Source organism: Camelus ferus, chromosome 9, assembly GCF_009834535.1.
Source record: "Camelus ferus isolate YT-003-E chromosome 9, BCGSAC_Cfer_1.0, whole genome shotgun sequence".
Taxonomy (NCBI): domain Eukaryota; kingdom Metazoa; phylum Chordata; class Mammalia; order Artiodactyla; family Camelidae; genus Camelus; species Camelus ferus.
The window spans coordinates 52,718,156-52,740,642 of NC_045704.1; the positions used below are offsets into that span (position 1 = coordinate 52,718,156).

Genomic DNA, 22,487 nt, shown 5'->3' on the forward strand with positions numbered 1-22,487 from the left:
GGAGTTGATATTGTTTGAACTGTGTCCTGACAACTGGAATTCAGCAGCAGAAAGAAGGGCAGAGAGCACCCTCTCCCATCCCCTGCTGGCAGCCAGGCCTCCCAAAATCCAAGCATCCTTCCCGTCCCTCTCCCAGGACTCCCTCCTCAGTATTACCAGCACCATCGTCCTGGACCACCACTGGAAGCCCAGCCCAGGGCTGAAAACCTGACAGTTCCATAGCCATGCTAGTTGGACCGTGGCAGGAGGGGCCCTAGAGTGAGCTTCAACTGGTAGGAGAAGATCTTCCAACTCAAACACCTGACTTCCAAACTGCATTGCTTCCTGGCCTTTCCTCCACTAGAGCTCACATGCCCAACTGGCCCTCTTGGGACTAAGGAATGCTCAATCATCCCCAAGCCCTGGTGCACCCCATCCTTGCTCATGTTTGTGCTTTTGGCACAGGCTGTATCCACTCCCTGGAGTCTCCTTTCCCTCCCACTTCCTCCTCTAGGTCCACCAAGGTGAACTCCTACACATCCTTCAAGGCCCACATCCTGGGAAAAGCCTTCCAGTGAACTCTCTAGGGCAAGTCCAGCATTCCTGCTTCTGGGTTCCACTGAATCGTACACATACTTCTCTAGTTCTCAGCAACTGTGCTGTCCCTCTGTGGCATTTGTCCCTGTGATTTTTGAGAACACAAAGAGAACATCTCACCTCTGGGTTCCCAGCCCCTTGTGCTGCCTTCACACATGTAAGGTGCTCGGGAAAGGTTTTGAATAAATGAATGAATGTTCTTGCTGACGCCAGCCTCCAGCTGGCTGAGAGGCCCCTGTCCCTTTCCCTGCCAGCCCTCTTCCGCCCCTGCTGCCTAATCCCTAGCATCTCCCACTGAAGACAGGGATGTAGACTGGAGCTCCCTCTTATTAGGAGGTTAAAAAAAAAAAAGTACACACCATCTTGAATGACTCCAGGCCCTCCAGGGACAACCTGTGCAAGGTTTACAGCAATGGGGAACATGGAAGGACATTTCTAATTAAATTCTTTACTGCTTCTACTTGACCTCATTTCAATTGTGCCATAAATCTTTAACATACACACACAATCCTCGAGTCCAAAATTTTAAATAATACTATGATTCGGTTTAGAACAGGAACCCTCTCTCTTAATCCAATGGCTGGACACACTTTGGTTGCCAGGGTGTATTTGGAGACCGGGTCAGTTAAAGGCCACTGACCATTTCAATTAAAATGTTTTCAAGGATTTCTAAATCATAAACTGATCTTGCCTATAATTACAGATGAAATAATAATTAAAAAACCGCTCCTAATCCTGTGTGTAACGTTACGGCGCACTGCTGGTGTCCACGTACCAAGACAAAGACCTCCGTGAGACAGGGAGCCATGGAAACTATTAAAGTATAAATCCCAGGCACCCATTAACACCCAGCTTCTATTAGCCGACTCTGTCTTTGGTCAAATGAAAGCCCCACAGAGTTTGCTGGTGGCTTGGGAGGGAGTGGTATGGGTCCCATTGAAATGAAAACGTTTAATTCCACTCTGTAAATCTCTGCTGTAATTGGTTAAGAGGCAAACGCTCCGGCAAAATACCCACTGGGGATGCTAGGCTGGAGAATCTTCTCCCTCCCATTTCTCGCTTCCCCACGGTCCTTCTAGCTTCGGGGCTGTTCTTGTTCCCTCACCTGCTGGCCTTTCGGAGAGTGGGGACCTAGAAATTCCAGGTCGATCAGTGCCTGCTCAGAGGCAGCTCAAGAGGAAAGGGCTGTTTTTAAACCCTTTTATTTTCCTGGGATTTCTCAATCTCAGCACACAGGCATGTGGGTGGAGGGGCTGGGAATGATTCTTCGTGGTAGGGGCGGTCCTGTGCATTGCAGGATGTTAAACAGCACCCCCAGCCTTGACCCGCTAGGTGCCAGTAATATGCCCACCCTGTGTGACAACCTCAAGTGTTTCCAGACGTTGCCACATGTCCTGCAGGGGGCAAAGTTACCCCCAGTTAAGAACCACTGGTCTAGTCAGATGCCTCCATGCGCCACGGTCCCAGCATCCCTTGGGAGTGAGTCATGATGTTCCGGCAGCAGTTTTTCGCCTGATCAGTGTCCCTCCTGACTCGATTCTCAGCGGGCCTGGCTTGGTCTGTATCACCTGTTGTCCCTTCAGATTTCCCTCCCCTTCGTTTCTGCTCCTGCCTATGCGTATGGTTCCTGGTTTCTGGGGATCTGACCTGCAGTGACCCCAACAAAGGATCTGGACTCTGACCCTGTCTGAGGCTCCTCCTTCTTGGAGTCATCTGCGACAGGTCACCTACAGAGTTCAAGCCTTGCCTCTGGTCCTTTAGACGAAGTCCAGCCTCCATTACCGCCAAAGGTAGCTTTGCAACTGCACACAAGGAAAGACGTACCCTCTCTCTTTAAATGTTACACTTCTATCGTAGCTAACAAAGCCAGGGAGACCAGATACTCTCGGTCTTGTTGGTTTCTTTTGAATGCTTAGTTGATTTAAGAGTCCATGGCTATGTATTAGAAGCAGTGGGATTAGGATTATTCTGTGAATCTGAGTTAAAACATAACACTTAGTGTTGTTGCTGCCAAATTGCTGTCAGCATTGTATCTGGGGCCTGACGCTTTCTGGGGGTACCAAGTACAAGGCAGAATGGTTCTCTGGAAATAGAAAATGGGGTTGCAGATTAAGATACAGGACACTTAATTTAATCTGAATTTCAGATAAGGAACAAACAAAAAAAATTTTTTGCAAGCAAGCCCATGCAATAATAGGACATACTTATGCTAAAAAAAAAAAAAAAGTCATCATTTATCTGAAACTCCACTTTAACTGGGTGTCTTTTATTTTTGTTTGCTAAATCTGGCGACTTGAGGTAGGCAGTGTCTTTTTCTCTCAGGGGCTGTCGGATCTGAACTTGACCCCACTTTCCCACCCACCCCGCCAGTTCCTCAGGCTCCTCTGTGGCCCTGGCCTGGTTTGCTCGGAGCACGTGGCAAGTGGTCACCAGGGGAAGTGAGTGGAGATGAAATCTCCTCCTGTCACTTCCTGTCGCCCTAACCATGCTGGCCACAGGCCCCAGAGATCCGGTCACCTATCTAGGCCTGGCTTCTCGCTACAGTCCTGTGGTCACAACCCTGTGCTGGTTTGCCACTCTGGCCAAGTGTCCATATCCATCGTCCCCCTGAAAGGTGCGAGAGGGAGTCAGGTCATTTGGTTTGCAGCCCCTTTATAACTTTGTAACTCCCTATTCTACTAGATTCTCCCTCCACTGCTGCTGAAGTTCTGCTGAGCTGGAGTGTTTGCACGGATACCCAATGCCTCTAGTCAAGCGCAACAACTGAAAGATGTCGAGTCGCTCTTAAGGACGAGTGTCGCCAACCCTCCTGCTTTGCTCAGGACTGAGGGCTTTCCTGAGACACAAGACTGTGCACGCCGAAAGCGGTGAGGTCCTAGACAAACTAGGATGAGCGGGTGACCCCGCTGCTGAGGCTGTTGGTGGAGTCCTCTGGGGGCGTGGCTTCCAAGGAACAAACCTCCAACACGCAAACTCTAGTCCACTGAAGGATGGGGTTGGGTGGATGGACGTAAACTCCAGATTCTCAACAAACAGATTGCTTTCATTCCTGGATTAACCATCACCTCCACCAAGAGGCCCTCCTGGACTATTCCGTCCACATAGCCCTGCCCCCTAGACTCTGGTCATGTCTTTCATAGCGTGTCTCACAAGCACATCACATCACATATTTGTGTTTGGGCTATTTGCTCATTGTCCATCCTTCCCAATAGTCAGTAAACTCCTGAGAGCCACCCCCAAGTATTTTGTTTATTACTGAAATCACCAGAACTTGGAAGAGTCCCGGCACATTGGGGGAGCTCCGGACACATCTGCTGACTGAACTCATGGGCAAATCAGGGTCTTGTCACACCAGGGGTGAGGAGCCCAGGAAATGAGACTGAAGAGGCAAAGTCCCCGCCCTTCAAGGATTGGAAGGCAAGCCTGATGTTTAAGCAGACAACGCCAGCACAGGGCGGAAGGCTGATGGAGCTGTGAGGTCCAGGGGAAGGGAGGGGGTGAAGCAATACCCAGGAAGGCCCAGCAAAGGATTTGCCCAGATTATTATTTTAGATTAATCACCATGGATGGCCCAGGTCTCCCTCCTCTCTGCTTGGCAAAGGGCATGGCAGGAGGGAGCAGGGCAAGGGCAGAGGGGCATGGGATGGCACTGGGGTTCAGTCCCACATGGTGGGTGTGAGTGGAGGAAGACCACGCATAAAGGTGGACACGAGGAGGTTGCGTTCATGTTTGAGGCCAAAGATGCCTCGATCCAACAATCCTGCTTTTTTTTTTTTTTAACAACAACAAAATTGGGAGACATAGTCTTCCTGGTGCCACATGTTCTGTCCTGTTGTTAAATTTTGCAAGATTTCTCTTGGTTTTCCCCTTCCTTCCATCTCCTGCCCCTCTTCCCTGCTGTCTGTCTTGTACCATTTTCACTAACTTCCTCATCCCACTCTGAGACCCACAAAGACTCCACCTGCCCCTCAGGGCTACTCTAGCCAACAGCATCCTGTCTCTTCTACCTGAACAAGAAGCCCCTTTCCTCCAATTTCCTGGGAAGCAACTGGTGTACCTATTTAAACATTTTATACTAACATGTGAGTGACTACTTTGAGCTATCTAAATTTTACAAAGGAGTTGTGTGATTTTCAAGAAGAAATCATTTAGGGGGCTGAATCTCCCATTGCTTCAAAGTGTTGCACCTTACAAGTTTTACCAAACCCACCATCTGGCCTTCTCTTTTATCTCATGGTCCTTGATTCCAAAAACACACTGACCCCTCACACAGATACCCATAAAAATAGGCTTGTAAAACAAAGTTTGAGACCTCTTTGTTTGGTTTGGCTAGCCAAGTTGTTTTGTTTGGGGGTATGTATTTAAATATTTCAGTATACTCTTCATTTTGCTCTTAAGGAGAAAAAAAGAAGAAAGGAGTAGAAATGGTTAATTTGTAAGTGGATTTCAGTAGATGTCTTGGGACATCAGTTGAGCCATTGGACATATGGAAAAATGTCCAGTGGCAGCTGGAACTGAGTCTAGGAATTCAGCATCTCAGCTTTACCCAAGAAAAATGCCAAAGAGTAAAGGTAATCCAAACTGGAAATTATTTATGTTCATCCATCTCTCCATCCATCTATCTACTCATTCATCCATCCATTCATCCATCTATTCATCCACCTTTCAATAATTTTGACTCCTGACTCTGCCTGTTTTAACTTCCCAGATGGCTCTTGTTCTAATGGAACTCACCTTTTGTAGACAGGAGACAGAGTAAACAAAGAAACAAACAAAATCCATCAATAAGGAAGGAAACATCAGCTGGCGCTAAGTGTTATGAAGAAAATAAATCACGGCGATGGGATAGAGTACAATGGAGAAGAGGGAGAGGTGACTGCTTTAGAACAGGTGATCAGGGAGGGCCTCCCTGAGGTGGTGACATCTCAATTGGACCAGGGAATACGATTCAGAAAGTGAGTCAGAAGAATAGCTGAAGAAGGAAAAGGCATCTTGAAATGAATGGCATATCAATGGGGAAAGAACATGAACCCGGTTCTGATCTAGACGTGAACCCCATATCCACAGAGAACTCCCTCTCCACCCACAATGAGCATCGTGGAAAACCTGCCTTTCCCTCTGGACCACCCAGTTGAATCCAGTCTGATTCCGTAACTGACAAAGTAACTGACTCTTCTTTGCTGAGCTTTGTGAAATGAGGCACTTGGTGAACCGGCATTAGGGAGGAGGGAAGAGGGTTTTGCAGGAACAACCCGAAACGTTCTGTGCAAACGTTTCCCAAGGCACCACTTCAGCGATGGAAGTAATGGTGGCCATTTGCAAACTGCTTACCAGTCCTACCCCGTCAACCACCCATCATTAGCTGCAGCTGGAACGAAGGCAGAGCTTTGTTGCTTAAAAATAAGTTTTATCCGGACATACCTTAACTAGCTCCCATTTGTGTTTTGCATCAAAAATATAGATTTGTTTTTAAATGGAAGGTGGGGATTCTGTTTTAAATTACCCAACTCAAACATGTATTTGTTACAACAATTACACTCAGAAAACGGCCGCCACCTGTAAAAGTCTGGAATGAGCTAAAACTCTTTATTTATTTCCTTCTAAGCGTGCTTATAATGTTTCTTATTTAAGGGACATTATTTCCCAATAGTTCTTGTTTCACGCACCCAGTCTGGGGACAGGTTTTAGCTAATCTCATTATCTGTCCCTGGTACACCTCAAAGAAGATTCACCCCTGTGCCTGCATTAATTTCATTATTGATGTATTTTATTCAGATCATAAAACAGTTGTACTTTGTGTTAAATATATTGAGATTACTTTTTAAAAAAATTACCTGATTATGGTTAAGACAAGCAGAGTTACATATAAAGGGTTAAGAGAGACACAGAATTCAATGATGCTACCTGATCATAAATTGTGCTTTTTATAAGAAAGCAATTTTCTCTTCGCTGCAGACTTACTACTATGATCCAGTGTCTGAAATAATAACTCTATTTCAGACAGCCCAAACTCTACCACTTCTCTTAGCTCTCTAATTTCTTACATGATTCCCCTGGTTTTACAAGTATTTTTTAATAGGGTGGATGTTCCAGATTCTTCTACACAGTCAAATCCTTTCATAATCAGAGACTTGTTTTTCCATAGGAATTTAATTCCCTCCGCAGAATTGTAAGATGGGTTGGACTGATCTGGTTTACAGTTTCTGGCATGTTTTCCCTCCCCTGAAGATTAGCTTAACTATCACTGGGCTCTTTCTCTATCCTTTTCATCTCATTTTCACTTTTAAAAAAATATTCTGATTTCATTCAGTAGGGTGTCTCACACTGTTTTCTGAAGATGGGGATTTCAGCTCTGGGAACACGGTTTGATCCTGCCAAGTGTTTCTCACGTGAATTCAAGATGATGCTCAGATGGGCTGAAATTAACACGAGTCCCAGATTTAAAAAACAAAACAAAAAGAAAACATCAACACCCAGCCTGGGGAGTTGACTGTCTCTCTTAGAATATGTGGTCAAGTCAATAAAATTTTACCTGAAAAAAATCAGTTGTACCAGTCATTTTTCATTAGGTACACAGTGCACTCAGTTTGGTAAGAAAATTTAAAAAAATTTTTTAAAATTTACTCAGAATTCTCTTAACTCCCTTCTTTGGATGACTCACTCTTGCTAATTCAATCCTTAGAATTCAGCTTAAAAAAAAAAATCTCCTTTTGGGAGATGTGGTTGGTCTTCTTATCCTCCATCCCCCTCCCTCCCTCCCTCCTTCCCTCCCTCATAGAGCTAATGTAACTTGGAGTTGTTTGGTTTTTGTTTGCTTCTGTCTTTGCCACTATTTTATGTTCTGTAAGTCACATAATATGATGGTTACAGGGCTTCCTGCACCTGGCCCAGTGCCTGACACAGAGCAGGTGCTTAGTAAATGTTTGGTAAATTAATAATAATTAAAAATGCAGGCTCCAGAGGGGGCCGTTTTTCTCCTCAGTTCCTGATCAGGCCTCCTACATCTCGTCATTCTATTTCCAAGTGGTGATAAGCCATTACTGCTATTCTGCTGACATTTTAGAAGGCAGTGTTCTCACCTCTCTGGCCAGATGTGTCCACACACGATCCCTCCCAGGGGAAGGGCTCCACCAATCCCAGGGCTCCTGGGTTCCCTCCTCCCTTGTGGTCAGGCTCCAGCGCCTGGCACTTGGTACAAATATTTCTCAGGGCTGTGTAATCCTCACAAAGGAGGCCATCCAAAGAAAAGAGGGCTTCAGGTCAAGTTCCCCACCGTGGTTCGCATGCCTATACATTTAAGGCGATCTGCGGGGACTAGAGTCAAAGCAACTGCTCAACAGCTCAGCTGTCTCTGATTTGCTGAAAGACAGTGGACAAGTCATCTCACCTTCTTGGCCTGAAGTTGTTTAATTGCCAGAATGAGGCAATCTGACTAAATACATTCTATATTCTTTCTCTACCATGCTCTAAGCATTTTTCAGTTGTTTACATTATATCGAGGGGCCGCATTTCTTTCCCAGATGGAAATCAGAAATCATTATTCTGGTGCTGGAAAGAGACCCTATTTTTGAATGGTGGGAGCAGTTAAAGCACGTAATTCTGTGCTGGTGAGCACCAGGTCTGAGGTTTCTGAACAATTTACGTCTATTTTATAGAGAATCTGGGATCCTATCCAGCATTCCTGCTGATTGCATCAACCAAATAATTTACCTGTTGGAGAAATCTGTTAATTCTGTGTCAATTCCACAATCTTGGGTTCTAGCCCATCTCTTAGAGCTTGCTAGACTGGCCTGGTTTACCAGGGTGGCCAACCATCCCAGTTTTTCTGCAGCTGCGTGGGTTTCCCAGGACTCAGGATGTTCAATGCTCAACTGGCACAGTCCCAAGCAAACTGACGACTGGTGAGTATAGCTCTGTTTATCTCTAATAAACACTGATGAGTAAAACCACCACCACCACCATCATCACCAGCAATGTAAGAGCTTCCCATCAATAGGCACATGAGAAAATGCTCAGTATCACTAATTATCAGAGAAATGCAAATCAATACTACAATGAGGCATCACCTCACACCAGTCAGAATGGCCATCATTCAAAAGTCCACAAATGACAAATGCTGGAGAGGCTGTGGATGTAAGGGAACCCTCCTACACTGCTGGTGGGAATGCAGTTTGGTGCAGCCACTGTGGAAAACAGTATGGAGATTCCTCAAAAGACTAGAAATAGAATTACCATATGACCCAGGAATCCTGCTCCTGGGCATATATCCAGAAGGAAACCTACTTCAGGATGACACCTGCACCCCAATGTTCATAGCAGCACTATTTACAATAGCCAAGACATGGAAACAGCCTAAATGTCCATCAACAGATGACTGGATAAAGAAGATGTGCTATATTTATACAATGGAATACTATTCAGCCATAAAAACTGGCAACATAATGCCATTTGCAGCAACATGGATGTTCCTGGAGCATGTCATTCTAAGTGAAGTAAGCCAGAAAGAGAAAGAAAAATACCATATGAGATCGCTCATATGCGGAATCTAAAAAACAAAAACAAAAGCAAAAACATAAATACAAAACAGAAACAGACTCATAGACATAGAATAAAAACTTGTGGTTGCCAGGGAGACAGGGGGTGGGAAGGGACAGACTGGGATTTCAAAATGTAGAATAGATAAACAAGATTGTACTGTGTAGCACAGGGAAATATATACAGGATCTTGTGGTGGCTCATAGCAAAAGAGAATGTGACAATGAATGTATGTATGTTCATGTATAACTGAAAAATTGTGCTCTACACTGGAATATGACACAACATTGTAAAATGACTATAACTCAATAAAAAAAAGTTAAAAAAAAAAGAGCTTCCCATATCTTACATTTGACTCAGACTTTACCAATACCATCTGATCTTCACAGCAACCCTGATGATATAAGGATCATCCCATTTCACAGATGACAAGACTGAGACTCAGCTAGGTTATATGAATTTCTCAAGGTCACAAGACCAGTGAGTAGTCAAAAGAGCATTCTAAACCCTCAACAGCCTGAATGTCCCCCCAGTGTCAAAATCAGAAAACCAACTGGGTGTTTGGCATTCGGGAATTATTCTTAACAGCTTTCTAGGTGTGATAATGTTGCTATTTTTTTATACATATCTTTCAGAGATGCATTTAGAAATATTTACTGATGAGAAAAAAATCAAATAAAACCCATGTCAATAAACCTTATCAGGCTTAAATCCCCACTGACCACTAGTGCAAATTCCCAGGCCACAATAATACAGAAAGTACCAAACCCAGGGGCCAGAGATGGGTGTGCCCCTAACAAGCCAAGAGACCCCAGGTGAGTGAGTGAGACCTTTGCCTCCTCCTTCTTCTAAAGGAAGGAGCTGAGCGTGACACTTTCCATGCCCCACTCAGCTGAGCGATTTTCAGGCTGAATGAAGTTAGTCACTGGGTCTAGTGAGAGAGTTTTCTGAGAAGTGATTCTTTGGTTGAGGGCAGACTGTGCCCACGATGTATTCTCCCATTTGCCTGGGTCTAGACATAATTTTCAGCGCAAATATTCTTTTCTATGAGGAAAGTCTTGATATTCAAACTTCTTACTGTTTGTTTGTTTAGCAACGGAACCCTTTCTTCAAACGAAATACTCCCCGGATGCCAAACTTTATAAAACATTTCAAGAGAGTTGCTCTGGTCTAAAGGAAAGCCAAGAATTCCCAAAATAGCATCCTTTGGAAACTTACTGGTCTCTGCCATCCTAGCCAGCATAAATCTAACAATACTGAAAGAAACAGTAAACGCGATAATTCTGTCTTTATAAAGCATGGTCGGCAAACTTTTCCTGGAAGGGGCCAAAGAGAACATGTTTGGGGCTTTTTGGACCATGAGGTGTCTGCCACAACTCCTCAATTATGCCTTCGTAGCATGAAAACAGCCATAGACAATACGTAAGAGTGGATGTGGCCAAGTTTCCATAAAACTGTATCTACAGGCACAAATGTGAATTTCATATACTTTTCATGTCGTTTCTCCCTCCCCAGCCATTGAAAAATGTCAAAAGGATTCTAAGTTGGGGGGCAACATAAAAACAGGTGGCAGGCTCCCTTTTGGGGCATGGGCCATGGTTTACTGACCCTTGCTCTAAAGCCTCTTATCATTTATCTGACGACACAAAGATGTTAACAGCCTGGTTTCAACTCTTGCCTCTAAGAGCTACTATCGGCACACTTGTGGGAAAGTTACAGAAGCTCTGTAAGCCTCAGTTTCCTCAGCTGTGAAAGGGGAGAAAAATGACATCTATAGGGCAGGGGGGTCTTTGGGAACTCTCTGTACGTTCCATTCAGTTATGCAGGGAACCTAACACTGCTCTAAGAGATCAACTCTGTTTTAAAGGTAAATAAATAAAGCCTATTTGGTGAGCTTGTTGCAAGATAACATAATAAAACCTTTGAACACATGGTGGGCGCTCTTGACTGTTAGAATCCAGCCCTTATGGAAACCAGGGATCTCTCTTCTTGATTCTGTTCCTGATTAACTTTTTTGTCTGCTTTTATTTTTTAATTAATTATTTTTTTAAAATTGAAGTAGAGTCCGTTACAACTGATTAACTCTCAAAGAGCTGTGACCACAGTGAGGCAGAGCCCTGAAGTGACAACCCTTAGAATGTGGATTTGGGGCCAGCTTGGGCAGAGCGAGCTGACCTCGAATCAGTGTGGATGAAACTCAAGTTTTTCTCCCATCCTCCTGTCTCCTGACTGCCTGTTACTGGCCCGACTCCTGGGTGTTTTCCCGGGGTAAAAGCATTGTTTGCCTTTCTTCTGCAACTTCTCCCAAAGATCTGGCCAGTGTTCACGTGATACCTTTATCACTCTTGCCCTCCACTCCTGCCCTAGTTCCCCCATCTTGGTGGTGTGATCTATATATAATCCGTTCCCTGGTGCCTGTGCCTCCCTCCTCTAACCGCCACCCGGGGAAGGCTGGTGGGGGGGAAGTAGAGGGGCGCCACATCTGAGAGCATTTTTCCACTTTTTCATCCTTGGCTCCACTGAGCTGCCTCTTCTCCCAGCATCTCTGTATCCTTGACTTTGCAACGTGCAAAACCCACTCTTCCCAGGGGGACATTTCTGGCCTGGCCAGCTTGTCCTGTCTGCACGACCTGCAATCTGGGCTTTCACTCCAGCTGGAGGTTTGTTTAGTTGCTTTAGATCTCTTTATATTATAATCACTGGAGGACTCCTAGGGTCGCTTTCCCTTCTTCTCTCCTCCGCCCTCAACTAAATTAGCTGCAGAAGGGCTGGCTCTGCATTCTGCATTCACTGCACGTACCTATCCCCAATCAAGCCCCCCTCCCCTCCCCTCCCCCGCCATCCCTCCCAGTGTTGTTGGGGGCATCTGTAAGATGCCTCAGCAAGCCTTTTAAAAATAACTCTCTGCATTTTGTTTTTCTTTTTGTTTAAAAAATAAAGCACGTCGTGTATATTTACATTATAAAAGTAATCTATACGCCTTACTAAAAGTGCAGACAAGTTGAACAAAGAGAAGAAATAATCGACGATACCCTTATTCAACATTTTGGAATAATTTTCTGCAGGAGGATGTGGACCTATTCCTGTGATTCCAGCAGAGCCTGCTGCTGTCATCATCCAGCACAGCACCAGCAACGTTTCTCTTTGTTACCACTCTCAGAGAGCGCATTGCTCTGAGTTCATAATATTCCAACCAGGGATCACTGTACATTTTATATAATCGTCTCTATTTTATTGAATATTTGTTTCCAGTTTTTACCCTTATAAATACTCCAAACGACAGCTTGTGCCTACCTAGATGATTTCTATTGTCTCTAAGGTTGATGCTGTCTGGCTGATTGCTACAGGTGTGGGGCTGTATGAACATCCTGGAGGCAGGTATATATTTTTAAAGGAAAGGTGTTGTCAGGGTCTGTGTTGAATGATGTGGTTTGGTCACTGTTGGGTTTCTGTTCTTTCTGATTGGTCTAGGATCTTGGTCTCTGGATCCCTCTCCCAGAGAGAATCATCCTCAAGGAGCTTTCCACTCAGTTCATCACCGTTACGCCAAACCACGCTCTCTCCTTTCTTGTAACTTACTTGGCTGCACACCACACCAGATCAACAAAGGACCAACTTTTGTTTCAGAACATAAATACCAGCTCAACCATTTATCATTTTGCCTGACCTTTCCAAGTTCATCAACGTGTCTCTGATATATGGAAAAACCTAACTGCTTTAAGAAAAATTCCAGGAATGGAATCCTCAAATCAACTCACTGCCGTACGCGGTACAGCCTTTAACCTGTCAATAAAGCTGTAATATTGCCCAGCCGATGGGAGATCCAGCCAGCACACTGCTCTGGCCCCTTGCTTGTCACTGTTCACTGGTTTCATGTGTCCTGAAAACATCTTTCTGAACATACCAGGAGCCAAACTGTATTCTGGGTTCTTGTATTCAGTCAGGTAACTACAATATACATGCCCTCACAGCCCTCCTACACTGCTTATAGGGATGTAATTGGTTCAGCCACCATAGAAAACAGTATGGAGATGATCAGAAAACTAAAAACAGACCTACCATATGATCCAGCAATCCCACTCCTAGGCACATATCTGGAGGGAACTCTAATTTGAAAAGATACATGCACTCCAATGTTCACAGCAGCACTATTTGCAACAGCCAAGACATAGAAACAACTTAAATGTCCATCAACAGATGACTGGATAAAGAAGTTTTGGTATATATATATATGCCACACACACATACATACAATGGAATACTAATCAGTCATAAAAAAGAATAACGCCATTTACAGCAACATGGATGGAACTGGAGATCATCATTCTAAGTGAAGTAAGCCAGAAAGAGAAAGAAATATACTATATGATATCACTTATATGTGGAATCTAAAAAAAAGACAGATACAGATTCACAGACATAGAAAACAAACTTATGGCTTACTCGGGGGGAAAGGGGTGGCATGTGATAAACTGGGAGTTTGAGATTTACAAATACTAACTACTATATATAAAATAGATCAACAACAAGTTTCTACTGCATAGCACAAGGAACTATATTCAATATCTTATAGTTACCTATAATGGAAAAGAATATGAAAAGGAATATATGTATGTATGACTGAAACATTATGTTGTATGCTAGAAATTGACACAACATTGTAAACTGACTATATGTCCATAAAAATTAAATAAATACATAAATAATAAAAATCTAAAAGTTTATATATATACACACACCTCTCAAATGCATCCTAACACACACACACGCCTGGCTGACTTCTGAAAAGCATGGGTTGACCTCAGTCCAAGAATGGTTAGTTTTTGCCCTTTCTGCTAAACAGCTCAATTGTCTGACTGTCTCTGTGACGCCAAGCTGCAGATTTCCTCTATGGGGACAGGTCTTCAGCCTAAGATGCTGGGGCCCAGTGGATATCAGAAGTGACGAGGATGCCCTCTCTTCTCATTTTGGGAGACAGCTACCTCCTGTGTCAAGTGACAGCAGTGAAATTTGCTACCTGCCTCCTTTTCAGCATGAATAAAAATCTGATCCATCCAGAAGATCCATTTGGAACTGATCTCCATGCTTTTATATGGGGACAGCATTGCCCTCACAGCAGTGTCACATTTGCCTGACTGCCGGAAGGGGCCTTAGAGCTCATCTTGAGAGCCTGTTGGAGGTTTACCTAGGAGTCACAGACAGCCACTTCTAAACTCTGGACTGATGGGCCGTCCTTGGGGGAAATATCATCTCCACTGTCTGTACAGATTTGGGAAGGATGCAGAGTGCAGGTGAGGGAAGCACATCTGCGTGGCCATCACAGGTGGACTCTGGGGCCACAAAGACTGCCACTGATAGCTATGACTGTTTCCTTATCTGTGAGTGTGAATGGGACCAGCTTCCCTGTAACACCGCATGGAAGAAGAGAGACAGATGTCAAGCCCTCTGCATGGTACCCGGCACAAGAGATGATCAACACTGAGAATCATTACCATTAGCAAGATCCATCCCCTGATGAACTCAGGGACTAAAAGAAGGATGACGAGTGTAGACAGCTCCCCTCCCCATCCGAACAGCATCCACCGCACCCTTGTATTTTACGGGTGAGACTGAACTTCAGATGACTTGATGGCTTACCTAAGGGCATATTAGGACTTCAACTCAGCTCTCTTGACACACAGTCTAGCGTTCTCTCTACCCTGCACCGCCTGCCACAGATTTAGGCCACTGTCTTGCCCTCTGGACAAGGACGGACCGGGAGGATACCTGGGTTAACAGTGAGATGACTGACAAGACACGCCCCCAGCATGAGGTCTTAGCCATGGACATGGGTCTCTGGACTACGACAGCCAGGTTTCCCCAGCAGCCTGGCCACGCCTTCTGAGTTCCAGACGCTGCTTCCCAAGTCTGTTCACCAACGCCCAGTGGGCACAGCCATCAAATACTGATTCTGAGCCTCCAGTCTGGAGGAAATTTTGACAATATACTTCTAAGCCTTAAAAATCTCCCCACTGGTGCCTACTGGAGTCTATACAGGGGGTAAAATGTCACAGAACTATACACAAACATAAAACAAAAGAGTGCACGTGGAAAAGGATGCATTCTGCACGGTATTTAGTGCAGCCAAGGAGCATCTCCCCAGTGTCAGCTTCCTGCTTCTGCTAGGGCACCGTGGGTATCTAACGTGCTATCCCTGCATGGAGCTGAGACCTTGATTTACTATTTTTGCTATGATTGTGTGACTCTAAAATTATTCTGAAATAAAAATATAAGGCTCTGTGCTTTGCCCCATTCTTCCAGGAATTACCCTAAGAAAATAAAGATGCATGCAGAAGCAACCCTAATAGCAATCACGGGAGGTTTTAAAGGAAACTTCCACCTGGCTGTTTGATGGGGTACAAAGCATCGATTACAGGGAGGGCTGAGCCTCGCATGGGCGGACCTACAACGCGAAACCTGCTGAATCTCACGTGAACTGCTTAACGTCTCTGTCCTGTGGGCTCCTCGTCTGTAAAATGAATATACTCTCTTAAGGTCTATCTTGTTGCAGTGTTTGTCTTCACGTAACACATGTGCAGAACCAAATCTGGCACCTTTTATGTGCTTAATAAACCTGAGCTATTATCATGTTGAAGAAGGACACTAATGATATGAGAAAACGCTGCTCTTAGTGGAAACTGGAGACCAGAAAACCACGTAACACTGGTGCTATTTTTTAAAGACATAGAGACCCATAAAGGAGTGGCTGGAAGGTCTTCCCACCACGTTACAATTGCTTATCTTTGGGTGGTGCCTCTTTGTGTTCCCTCCTTATGCTCTTCTTTGGTTTCAAAAGTGATGCGAGAGCACCAGAAGTTTTACATTTTAAAATGAGAAGAAAAGGTGGCCTGCGGTTGAGATGAATGGCTGGACCAGGTCATGCCACCCCTCAGCTGCTCTGCCCAGTTTCTGTGCTGCTGGGGAGCCCCAGGTGACTGTCTCGGAGACGCCTCCGCTTCCTGAGAAAGGAGTGGTGTTGGAGTCTCGGGGGTGCCGGGTTACTTGCTGTTGTTGACATCAGCGCTGTCAGTGAGCTCTGCGGTCCCCACGTGCGCATGGTCTGCCCATAAAACACATGCCACGCTCTGGAGAGTGGCATCCAGGGGGCCGGCCCCGGCAGGACGGTCCGTCACCTGCTCCGTGGAGAGCAGCCTCCACGCACCTGTTCCGACCCAGACAGGGGCCTCCCTGGGACACAGCTGACAAACGGGGCTGGACTCCGTACTGCTCCAGGGAGAACTTTCTGGGGTCCGATCCCATTTGCTTTCCTTTTATGCTTTCCTCTCTTCTCCCGAGGCAGAGCTGGCCTGCCATGGCTGGGCTTCTCTCCCCAGGCCTGTCTGTTCTCATGACGGTCTCTGATGGGCACTTGTGGGCAGTAAGCTGCCTATTCATTCTTGTCCAGGGTTCTGGCTCCTTCTCTAACCCTGTCAGTGACCCCAAGCAGGCTCTGGGGAAGGAACAAGGAGCCGCTGCCGGGGACTGGGGGTGCACAGGAATTTAGGGGTCAGGCCCCAGGAGGGCTGCCAGGCCTGAACACAGAGAGCTTGTGTGATCTCAAGAGATGCCCCCTCTTCCTTCAAGAGGCTGCCCGACCCTGCTAACAGGGGCCACGCTAACTAATGAAGCCCTTCTCCATCCCAAAGTTCGCTCGGTCCTGCTGGTCCTTCTCCAATGTGAGATCCAGACTCAGGGTACCAACCGCTGGTGCTGCCTGGTGGGAGGGTGGTGGAGAGATGGGGACACAGGTTCAGAGCTGAGCCCCCAGGGAGGACTCCAGAGTCCACCGCATCCAAGTTGAAAGGAAAGAAATCCCACCTCCTCACCAAGATGTGATTTTGAAAGGTTAAACATTCTCTTCATTCTACATCCTCACAAGCATCCTCACCAGCATCCTCACCCCCCCAGGATGGGTGTCCACTTGTGGTGCTTCTCCACTTAAAACTCACCAATGGCTGTCCTGGGTGTTTGGAATCAAAGCCAAGCCCTTACCAGGTGTTCTGGCTCAAACCTCCTGATTTGCTCCCTCCCTTTCTTGATCAGCTCAAGTCCCTGTGGCCTCCTTTCTGCTCCTTGAAGGCATCAGGCTCCTTCCCAAGGCAGGGCCTTTGCACATCCGGTTCCTATGCCTGCACATGGTGTTCGCACTCACCACCCACTTCCTCCCCACCCACCAGCTGAAAGGATGGATTTTTTTTTTCTGTCATTCAGGTTTTATCAACTCAGAACTTCACCGAGACCCCATGAAGTCCTTTCTCTACAGTCCTGATCACGAGGTGTAATTGTACTACGTATGTGTTTGTGAGATTAGTGTCTACTCCACCCATCCCCCCACTAGAAGGTGGACAGTGAAGCATGTGAATCGTGTCTGCACGTCCCCAGGGATAAGAACCATGCAGGTAGCAGGTACTCAGTAAGTCATTATTAGATGAAAGGATGGAATAAAGAGGTTTTTACTCAATGAAACACGGGCTCTTGGCTGCTTGTGAAAACTTACTTCCCTGGAGAAGATGCTGTGCTGGTGTCTTGGGGTGGAGGGTCAGGGACAGTGGTCCCACTGCTCTGGCTGAAAGCACAGGAGTCGCACGTCGCTGCGATCTGGGGGACTGGCTACCAGCTCACGGTGCATCTCTTGTGGGCCTCCCCACCCAGCATGCCACAGGCTCCCTGAGCCCAGGTGATCGGAGGTGAGATTACTATCAGGGCAGGGACGGTCTGAAGAAGCAGAGGAACAGCCTGGAGAAAGCACAAAATCCTCCCGGGAGTGGGCTCATACAGCCAGATTCTGGAAGCACCACTGCAGGGCTGTCCCAGTGAAGGTCACACCTTGCAAACCTGCCATGGGTGGGTCACGGCCCTTACCCTGCCTGGCTGGATGAGGATCTCCTGATGTTCTGGATGTTTTCATCTTTACCAGGGAGAAGAACTGGGGGAGGGCATGTACTTTCTAAATGACTTGTCGCTAGATAATTATTCATTTCTAAACTTTCGAAAGAGGTGGCATTGTCCAAAAGATGCCTAGATGATAACAGGGAGGGGCCGGGCATCCTGCCCACCCCAACGAGGCACCGCCCATAAACACCGAGGTCTGGCCGAGAGCCTCCAAGGAGGACAGCAGAGGCCCAGACCAACTGCCTGGCCATCAGGGATGCTGCGGTCCAGTCCTTCCTGGCCAGGCTTCTAGCTGGTAGGTGGGGAAGCATATACGAAGGTGGCATCACCCCAGCCTAAAAGGAGGAGGGACAGACAATAGTGACTGAGAAGAGCTACTGCAGAAATGGCCCAAAGCTCCCAGAGGAAGATAGGTTTAATTCTAATGGGGCTGGAGGGGCAGGCGTCAGGGAAGGATGTCAGGGTGGACTTGAGAAAATAAAGATGATTTAACCAGAGGCATATGTGAGAAGGGTGGTCCTGGCAGAAAAAAACCATACAAGTGAAGGCAGGGAGATGTGACAACCTGTGCATTGTGGGACAATGGCCATGGTGCATTATGGGAACCATGCGCACAGTGCATTGGGAGACCTACAGTCGTGGTGCGTTGTGGGCACTATGAGCACAGTGAGCATTATGGGAACTAAACACGGTGCATGGTGGGAACAATCGCTGAGAGCCTAAGATTAGAGAGAGGGTAGCTGGGCTGGAAAGGCAGGCAGAAGTTTAGTACAAGTGAATTTTTCCTGCCCCCTTTGCTCTTATTTGTTTTTCCCTTTTAGCATTTGTCACCAACTAAAAGCCTGCACACACCTGACTCATCTACCTTATTTTCCTATTGTCTGTTTGCCAGAATAGAAACTGTAGGAGGGCAGGGATTTGGTCATTGTTTAACTGTATCCCCTACCCTGCTTGGCACACAGTAGGTGCTGGGTAAAGAGCTCGTGAGTGAGTGAGTGCCGACGGTCTTCCCCGGTGCCAGCATTGCCCAGGGAGCCTGGTCCCCGTGGCTGATAGCCTTAGAAGTCACAGGGACAGACGCTCTTCACTATGCTACTTATTGTAAAAACTCACACTGGTATGATACTCAACTGACATCTAGTCTGTGCGTCATGGATGATACTGCTTGGAGTAAGGCCACGTTAAAAAAAAAAAAAAAAGTGAGCTGTTTTAAAGAAAGCTGTTAGTATAACAGAATGCAAGGTCCAGGAGGGAAATCGCACGCCCAAGACCCACAGGGTGAGACTGACGTTCTAGAAAGGTGGCTCGGGCGACAGTCTGGTGCCCCAGGATAAGGGGAGGGGGGAAAGAGGCTGTTCTAAGGGTCCGGCAGAGAGGAAATGGGGATTTAGCAGAAGATCTGAGGTGCAGGGGAGGAGCAGTGGGTGGAGGGAGCTGGCTGGACCCCGATCAGGCGGGGAGGCTGGGGCAGGGCAGAGCGGAAGGTCCCAGGGCTCTCACTCATCTGCCTAGTTTAGGGCTTAGTCCTGAACCTTGCACTTAGAAAGTGCTCAATAAATGTTTGGGGAGGAAAGGAAGGAAGGGGCTGAAGGAAGAACTGCCAGTCTCTTCATTCACATCACCTTCGGGGGCTTCTCAGGCCCCCGTTATGAGACAATTAGAAGGGGCCAGGGGCACCGCGGAGGGCTGGCTGCAGGGGCCGCTTCTGGCCTGCCCTCCGGGTCTTGGCAGAGTGACAGTTCACAATAGGAGAAGGTTCTGCAGGAGAGAGGAATGGTGAGGGCAGGGCCTTGGCTGAGTGACAGTTTCTTTGTCACTCCCATTAGTCACCCTCAGCCCAGAGCCAGGCTTGGGCAGTGGAGAGGGTCAGTGAGGATGGGTCCACTTCTCCTTAAGTTGCCCTATGGACCTGCCAGGAGCCATTCCGGACTGGCTGCCTTTCTCCCTTCCATGAGGGGCGAGGACGGTACAGCAGAGGCTCCTTGAGAGGGAAACCACCTCCCCTGACCCCCAGCCAGGCAGCTGTGCACAGGACAGGATGGCAATGCAGGCGCACGAACGTGTGTGGTGTTTCTACTACAGACCACATACTGTAGCACGAGCTTGACATCTCTTAGATGCCACTGTCACGACAAGCAGGCAGGGTGGCTGTTTTTCACAGATGAAGTCTCTGAGGTTTGGATGGTTGAGCTCCTTAGATACAGCTAGGCAACCGGTAAGTAGCAGACCTGGGATCTGGACCAGGCTCTCCCATGTTCTAAAACACACACTCTCTCTAACCCTCACAGCCTTAAGCTCCGTCCAAAATCACCCTCTGGACTCTGTGCCTAAACCAATAGAAAATGTGGACCAAGGACATCAGACTTGGGGCAGAAATATTCTGGCTACCCCTTGGGGCTAAATGCTCAGGACCTGGGGAGAAAGCCTTAAGACAGAATCTGTTAGGTCAAGGTGCTCGGGCAGGTATCTCCTCTGCTCATTCAGCCCACAGGGAAGGAAGGCAGCTCTTGAGCTGGGGACACAGCATGGGCCAAGGCACTGGAGGTGGGAGAGGGGAAATCTGTTCATGCTGCTGGAGCAGAGAAAGCAAGTGAGGGGGTGGAGGATGTGTGCCCAGAGGGATGCGCTGCGTTGCTGGACCCGCACTCTCTTCCCCGTGGAGGAGAATTTGCCGTGAATCAGAGGCTCTCGACTGCCCTGGGAAAGGATTCAACAGCTGCCCTAGCCCAAGCTCACCCGGCGGGAATGAGGCTCAGCTCTGAGACTGAGTGGTGACATTCTCCTTAACATCAGAGGGTTGTCACACTTTTTCTACCAGCTGGTGGGGGGACTGTATTGAAGAGGGGAGAGATGGCTGTGGCCACTTCTGAAGAACTCAGACAATGGTGTCTTACTCTCTCATAATGCATGTTTCAAGTGGAATAATGAGCAGAAAAATCCAACTCATGGTTATCCAGCAGCTTGGGCCAAAGAAAACAGGTGGGAATTCAGAGACAGCCGCTTCCCCCACAGGATGTACGATACTGTGATTTATTGTAAGACGTAAGTATTTGTTCTCTATCCGTTTTTTTTTTTTTTTTTTTTTTTTTTTGGCACAGAGCTCCTAAGAGCCTTGGAGTGATAAAGGTATCTTTTAGAATGTTGATGAGATGAGTTTGGAACCCCCTATGAATGGGGTCCTGGTTGTTGGGAGAACCAACCAAGTAACGAGAGGGTTGGAACCTTCAGTGCCACCTCCCAACCTGGAAGCTGGGGCTCGAAATTGAATCAACTGCCAAGGGCCAATGATTTAACCAATCATGCCTGTGTCATGAAGCCTCCATAAAAATCCAACAGGAGATGGCTCTGGTGCTTCCAGTTGGTGAGCACGTGAAGACTTGGGAAGGGCAGGCACTCAGAGTGTGGAAGCTCTGGGCCCTTTCCCCACACCTGGCCTGATGAATCACTTCCATCTGGCTGTTCCCGGGCTGTGTTCTTTCATAATAAACTTGTGATCGACTAAGTAAAACTTTTCTCTGAGTTGTGTGAGCAGATCTAGCAAATTAATTGAACCCATGAAGGGGGTTGCGGGAACCTCTACTCTATAGACAGTTGGTCAAAAGCCCAGGTGACAACCTGGACTTGAGACTGGCGTCTGGAGTTGGAAGAGGGGGACAGTCACGTTAAACTGAGTCCTTAACCTGTGGAGTCTTACGCAGTCTCTCGGGAGACAGCGTCAGAAGCGAGGTGAATGTAGAAGCTCTAGCTGCTGTCAGAGAATCACTTGGTGGTGTGGGAAACACCCCCACAGAGGCTGGAACTGGGTGCAGAAATGCAGACGTGGCTGATATCTGCGTATACAGTGCGGTCAGGTGTTACCGGGAGCCATTCAGCACACGTTTGCCAAGTTCTCACCGTGCGCCGGGAAGTGGGCCGCCCTGGCGGAGGAGCGGTGAGCGAGGTGGACGCTGCCCCTCACGGAGCTTCTAATCAGGTGCTAAGCGTGTAAACCAGACCCAGGCTCCTTGGCCAGGTCGTGACAACTTTCTCACCTTGGTCTTCTTCACTTGCAAAATGGGGAGAATTTGGTGAGTGAGGTCAAGAAGGAAGGGGGGAAGAGCTCTACCGAGTTAGAAATATGACAGGGGAACTTGGGAGGAGGTAATTTGAGTTCCATCCCCGGCTATTTCTAAGAGAAGATTTCCTCTCTTTTCATGCCCTGCCTACAAGTCTGAAGTTTAACTTGGTTTCTTCATGACAATACATTTCCTTTGTGGGACCCGGGGGCCTCTTTCTTCCCCTTACTCTGTTTTCTCTCTTCCTCCTGCCCGTCTAGGTCAAAGTGTCTACGCTACTTTCTAAACCGCAGGTTTTTAAACAAGTTCTTCTGTTGCGTGTGGAGGGGAAGCGGGCGGGAGGAGGACTGTCTTCAACTCTAAGACTCTGAGATGCTGAGCTTGGAGGTC

General features: G+C 47.1%; 1 protein-coding gene across 1 annotated transcript in view; it reads right to left on the minus strand.

Annotated features, from left to right (window-relative positions):
• Positions 1–22,487, minus strand: part of MAF (MAF bZIP transcription factor) — a 343,782-nt gene that overhangs the window by 18,245 nt on the left and 303,050 nt on the right. The window lies entirely within an intron of this gene.